Source organism: Cupressus sempervirens, chromosome 2 (assembly GCF_028749045.1).
Source record: "Cupressus sempervirens isolate cs-2001-9-10 chromosome 2, ASM2874904v1, whole genome shotgun sequence".
NCBI lineage: Eukaryota > Viridiplantae > Streptophyta > Pinopsida > Cupressales > Cupressaceae > Cupressus > Cupressus sempervirens.
Genome location: NC_143119.1, coordinates 712,433,689 through 712,441,048, shown reverse-complemented (window position 1 = coordinate 712,441,048; position 7,360 = coordinate 712,433,689).

Below are 7,360 nucleotides of genomic sequence, written 5' to 3'. Positions count from 1 at the left end.
AAATTATATGGTCTTTAAGTATAAATCCTAATTCAAATCCCTAGGTAAGATTCTACAATCCAACATGTTAATCATGTGTGTACCAAGGGGAAAGAGCTAATGTTGTTTGAACTAGTAAAATCAATTGAGGGAAAGGTATAAGCAAATGACAACTAAAAATTTGTACAATTGGTCTAATACTTTTGGACAAATGACTCAATAACCATGCACTACTTGCATCAATAAACTAGCACAATTGATTTGAGTGACTTTTTTCCCAAAAAAATTAACTCATAAATAACTTTGTAATAAATTTTTAATTTACAAAATCTATCATATGATAATTAGAATAGATGCTAGAATTGATGATTTTCCCTTATATCTAAAAGATAACAAGAATTATAGACAATTTTCTAAATATCAATGAAATTAGAAAAAATAAGAGAAAAAAATTTCTACTCATTTTAAACACATCCTCTAACATCTAAAAAATAAGTAGATACTCCTAGTTTATTGCATAAGATTTTAATTTATCCAATAACATAACTTTTCCCATCATGGAATCAACTACTCCACAAGAACATAAACAAGAAGAGCCAAGGGTTTTGCTCTAAAAATATATAAATTGTTTCCTTAGAAATGAAAAAGATAAGAGATAATTACAAAAGATCAATCCTTATAAAAGGAGATCGAAAACCTAAAAGGGGTAACCTAAAAGGTAAATGACATTTAATAATTACTAATTAATTATTAAATGGAAATGCAAAGGCATAAAGTAAAATCTTAAGAAGGAAGTAAAGACAATTTAATAAATTAAATTAAATTAACACTTTACTCTAACACTCCCCCTTAAAATGAGCAACAATGCAACTATAAACAATGCAGAAAGAGCAAGGAAACTACAATGCAATGTAGAAAGAAAACTTGGATCCCGACAACAAGGCCTAATGAGGTACCCAACCACAACCAAATCTCTATGAAACAGAGAAATAGAGAAAACCCATTGGGAAAAACTCTACTCCAAAAAGAGATAGCAAGAAAAGAAGGAAGGACTCATCACTGAGACTTCCCAATGACAACTTCCTTCACCCCCAGCATAGAACATAGCTAAAGATATCACAAGGATGCCAAAGGTTTAGTGAAGATGTCTGCAAGCTACTCAGCGATATGAATGTACTCCAAGCTCAAAGCATCATCCTAAATCAGATGCCTAATGAAGTGCATGTGAAGCTCAATGTGCTTGGTCTATTGATGCTCAACCGAGTTGTGGGAAATGTGTATAGCACTTTGATTGTCACACCATAGAAAGTTGGGACTATTAGGAGTAAATCCAAACTCTATCATCAACTTTCGAAGCCACAAAACTTCCTGACTAGCTAATACAACTGCCCTGTACTCTACCTCTATAGATGATAATGCATGAGCATGTTATTTCTTGCAAGACCATGTGATAGGACCAGAACCAAGATAGAAGACAAATCTAGAAGTAGACTTGTGATCATCAATATCACCAACCCAATCTAAGTCTATGTAACCAACAATGTGAGGATCATCTAATGTATAGTGAATGTCATAAGATGTTGTACCCCAAATGTACCTCGAGAGACAAGTCCAATTGCAAAGGAAATATCGATACATGTGTGTATCAGGTATAACATACTACCCACAAGCTATCTGTATAAAGTGGAATCCACTATAGGCATAAAGCAAGTGGTAGAGAAAACAACACCTGACTGAAAAGGTGTGGGAGTAGGCTTGCAATCACTCGTGTTGAATCTCTTAAGCATATCAAGAGCATACTTTTGTTGGAGTATGGCTATCCCATTCGAACATTGAACAACCTGTAGGCCCAAAAAATAATTCAGATGTCCAAGGTCTGTCATCTCAAACTACTCTCTCAAGGCTCAATGAACACCCTGTATCATGGAGATTGAGCTACTTGTAATGATAAGATCATCTACATAAAGCAAAAGTATCAATAAGTCATCCCCATGACACTAAATGTAAACTATAGGATCAAAATGACACCGAGTGAATTGTGAAGCAAGCAAGAAGGAATTCATCTTCTCATGCCAAGGTTGAGGGGCTTTTTTGAGATTTCATAAAGACCTCCAAAGCTTGCATACTAATGAAGAGTCCTACACAAAACCATGAGGTTGCTACATATAGATCTCCTCGTGAAGGTCTCCATGCAAAAAAGAATTCTTCACGTCCATTTGATAAACTATCCATCCCTGTGAAGCTGCCAAAGAGAGTACAAGGCGAATAAAATTCATCTTTCTCAGAGTAATCAACACCCGCAACTTGTGAAAAACCCTTTGCAATAAGATGCCCCTTGCACCTTTGAATAGAACCATTTGCAACATACTTGGTATAGTACACCCATCGGCACCAAACCAACTTTCTTCCTTTCAGAAGAGGACAAAGATCCCATGTGTGGTTCTTCATCAAAGAAGAGTACTCCTCATCCATAGCCCTATCCCACTCTGAGTTTCCTATTGCCTGTGAAAAACTATGTGGATCATCTGAAATGACATGACTCAAGAGGCCAGTACTTGTAATCTGAGCACATATGCGATGAGCATCAGTAGCATCACCTGCCAAAGGTTCGACTACATCAATAGTGTCACGAGGTCACTTGGGCACTCATTGAACCACTGGTGTAGGTGGTGAAGGGGGATCAATGTCAAGATCTTCCTCAGAGGATGCATAATCTTATGGAGGAGTAGAGGAAGTACTAGGTAGTGAGGAAGACGTTGGTGATGGTGGATCCATCTGAGGATAACACTCATCAAAGTGAACATCTCACCGAAATAAGACATCTCTGGAATCAAGATCAAACAACTTATATGCCTTCACATCCTCATTGTAGCCAACAAAGATGAGTAGTCAACACTTCTTCTCCATGGCTTTCTAGTGAGCATCTAGAATAAATGCCCAAGCCTCACTACCAAAAATGTGAAAAGTAGAAACATAGAGATTTACTTGAGTCCAAGCCTCCTCAAGAATCAAGTGTCGCAATGCCTTGTTAGGCATCTGATTCTGAATATAATTGGCACAATTGATAGCCTCAGCCCAAAATGAAGAACTCATAACTCAAGACTACATCATACAATTGGCCATCTCTCGTAATGTCCTATTCTTCCTCTCTACAACCCCATTCTGCTGAGGGATGTGGGGAACTGTGAACTAGTGTTGTAAACCTTGCTCAATGCAAAAATCTCTAAAAGACTAATTCACATATTTCCTTCCATTGTTAGTGTATATACACCTGAGAGAAAGACCAAACTACTTCTCCACAAATGTCTTAAAGATTCAAAATGAATCAAAGACATCAGACTTATACTTCAAAAAGTACACCCATGTGTGTCTAGAGAAGTCATCTATGAAGGTGAGCATATATCGAGCACCTAAAAAAGATGGAGTGGGAAATGATATAAGATCACTATGTATCAACTTCAATGGTGCCTTACCACATGTGGATCTACTTGTCAGAAAAGGATCTCTATGATGTTTTACAATTGCACAACCTTGACACACACCATTAGTACAAGAGATCTAAGGTAACCCAATCACTAGCTCCTGTGTACTCATTTGTTGTAGATATTTATAGTTGACATGGCCAAACACTCATGCCAAATATTGTTCATTGTTTTTGCATGAGCAATGAGAGAAACACATGTAGAATCAGAGCTCTCAAAGCCATCAGACTAATATAAGTGAGACTGAAGATCAACACTCCCTATAGCAATAACCAAGTTAGGATCATGGAGGTCTCGAATAACCACATCATGTGGTGAGAACTCAACTGTCTCTTCAGAGCCAAAATGAAAAATCTAAAAGATAGACAAGAGGTTCGTAGAAATGGCTGGAACCAAGAGAACATCTTGTAGTGAACCACCTTCTAAAGAGATAGTTCTTGAACCTGTGACTAAAAGTTGTGTAGAATCACCAACTGCAATCTATGCCAAGTAGCTATGGAAGACAATGTTCACATAGAAATAGCATTTCCTTTCCTTGAAGGAGGAGGTGGTGGCTTCAAAGAAGCAATACTGTGCTACTACATGGCCTCCTCTAAAGCCTCAAGATGTTTTGAACACCTGAAAATTGGATGTCCTTCCTTGCCACAAAAATTACAAGGATCACCTATGAAATTCTTAGTCTTGGAGGAAGATTGACCAAACTTGGAAGATTTACCCTTTAGAGAGGTTTTTCGGGCATCTAATTTAGGAGTAGGCTTGGAGGAACTCTCACTGCCTGTTGAATCTATCTTGGGCTTTAGTTTTTGCTTCTACTTTTCTATAGATGTCTAAGCAACCAATGTCTATGTCTTTGAACCAGTGATAGTATCCAACTATTTGAGCTTAGACTACTCTCTAGTCAAACGATCACAAATCACCTCAAAAGTGGGCATGGTAAATCTGGGACCCAAGGCATCCATAGTGGAATGGAAGGTGGAAGAGAAAATCTTAAAGTTTCCTTGAAGCTTGGAGAGAATCAGGTAGATACACTCCTTATCTGTCTTCTCTTTCCCGCATCCCTGTAACAAAGTCCTCTATTGTTTGAACCTCATAAGAAAGTCCTTGATAGATGGAAAGGCACTGGGTACAAGAGAAGTAAGTTCTTCCTCAATCTGAAGTGCCTTGAACTTGTTGATGGTGCCAAACAAGTCGTTAAACTTTGTCCCACATTTTTTGACGAGTGGAACACTCATCAAGATGAAACTGTAAGCTGTCTAAAACACTCAAAGAAATTAGACTCATGGCTTCATCCATCTTATTCCCATGTTGTAAAGTCTAGTATTGACTCTGAAAAACTAGCTGCATTGTATCTAGACAAGACCACAAACCCTTTGAACAAAGAAGCAACTACATATAGAATTTCCATGTATGGTAGTTGTGTGGGTTTAGAAGTACTAGACAAGAAGAGGTCTCGGTCATTATTTTAGAAGGGGTTTTTGAAGTTTTATGATATGTTGATATAATAATAGAAATCAATATAAAAACACCCCCCACAATGCAAAATATTGAACCCTAGCTTACAAAAGGAATGTGTAATCGAGAAAAAAGAAAAAAAGCTTCAGATGTGAATCACAAATACCTAGTACAAAATACTAGTGAAAAGACAGATAATCTAGAAATTTCTTGAGAAGATATTTTTGGCACTTTTTTGAGATCAAAAAACAAAGCTATAACAAAGAAGTTATGCCCCCTAGAAGATAGAAAATAGTTAATCCCTTATAAACATTAAATATTGTGTTATATCAATTTATATATAAGTATATTTTATTGGTATTGTATCCTTATTTATTACTTGCCTTATTAGCTTATTTATCATCTCAATAATATATTATTATTTATTCTTCAATATTTATTAAATTAAATTAAATTTATTATTTATAATGAACTTATACAATTATATATCATTATTTACTTCAATCACTTAGTATGTAATGATTATTATCATATATAATCTTTTTATATATTTATTAAAATAACTATTATAAGTATTTTATTACATTTATTTCTTGACCTATATTTTCATAATTGGGTGGCATAACACAATAGGTACCAAATTGGAAAACAAATCCAAAAAATAACTACTCCATTGTCTCCATCTCTGACCCAGATTTTTGGTGCGGATAAAAAAAAAGACCTTCGTATGCTCAAGATATCACAAAAAAATGACAGGGCCCCTAGGAAGAAGAAGGAAAAAAAAAAAAAAACCAACACAGCCATTGTTGGTGGTGTGGTGGTGGTTGGGTGGTGGAGCCACCAATGGAGCTCTGGAGGAGCGGTGATGACGTCTTCAACGGCGGGTGGGTGGAGTCGCTGGCGATGATGGCCAGTGGTCAGGGTGACCACTTGCAGTCACAGCTGGCGGTTACTAGGACTGCTAGCTGTTTCAATGACCGCTAGCCATTATTTTAAACCACAGCAGCCCAAAAACATAATCTTTTTGCGATTTTTTTAATTTTTTGCATCTCAGATTGCCCATAGAGGTCATACGGCCCTGTTATGCAAAACAAAGATTGTCTCCCAAATCAACGTTGTCCAAAATCGATAAACTTTATATGAAAATTGGGGTTTTGATGCCTTTTGAATCAAATCGTGAGGTCTATTTGGCCTCAAACTACTCCATGAATCAGAGAACCCCCACCCCCCATATTTTCACAAAAAAAAATCAGAAAACACCAAAATTGTCTTGTCAAACCCTCGTTCTTCTTTTTTTCCAAATACCAAACAAACTATAGCAGATCTCACTCTGATACCATAAGCAATACAAATCCACAAAGCCCAAAGAACACCTGCATGCAAGAACCTATCACAGATAAGAGAAAGCCAAGAAGAGGCAAGGGTTTTGCTCTGAAAATATGCAAATTGTATTCTCAAAAATGAAAAAGATAAGAGATAATTACAAAAGATCAATCCTTATAGAAGGAGATCAAAAACCTAAAAGGGGTAACCTAAAAGGTAAATGACATTTAATAATTACTAATTAATTATTAAATAGAAATGCAAAGGCATAAAGTGAAATCTTAAGAAAGGAGTAAAAGTAATTTAATAAATTAAATTAAATTAACACTTTAACTACACCTCCACTTGATGATTCAACACAATCCTCCAACATAAAGGATCTTCTCCCATCCAATACAGTCTTTAACAAAATAATATCAAAATTTGGAGTTTTGGTAAATACTCTATTAAGAAAGGATATTTATCCCTTCAACAAAATTAGCAAAATCAGCATAAGTAGAACACATATCATGCTTTTAAACTATATTGGAATAGTTCAATTCTACCAAAAGCAAGATGTTTTGCATGGCTTGCATTAAAGCATTAGATCTTAGCATGTGATCGTCTTCACAGAGTGAACATCTCTAATCCCTTTAATTGTGTACTTTGTCACCAAGATGTGGAAACAACAAATTACCTCCTCTTAAATTTCCCTTTTGCCCAAAATTGTTGGCATTTTGTTCTTACTAAGCTTAATTTTTCTCTGCCACTACCTAATTCACCGTGGGATCTCTTTCAAGCATGGCCAATTCTACACACTGAATCAATGTTTTCATGTCTTTGGAAATGTATCCCTGCCTCTGTAGTCTGGGTCATTTGGTGGGAGAGAAATAAGATAATTTCTAGACAAATTTCATCTCCAATCTCCCAAGTTTTGAAATGATTAGAAAGATCAATTATCGATCTTATTAATGCTACAATAAGTAAGTACAAGGGTAATCATCTTTTTTCTTCCTGGGACAACTATGTTATTCAACATTGGAAAGGCTTAGTCTTTCCTTGTCTACCAACTCCATTATGCACATCTAAGGTACCTTTGGTCTGGGCACAAACTAAGTGGATCTCCCCAAGTAAGGGTTATTATA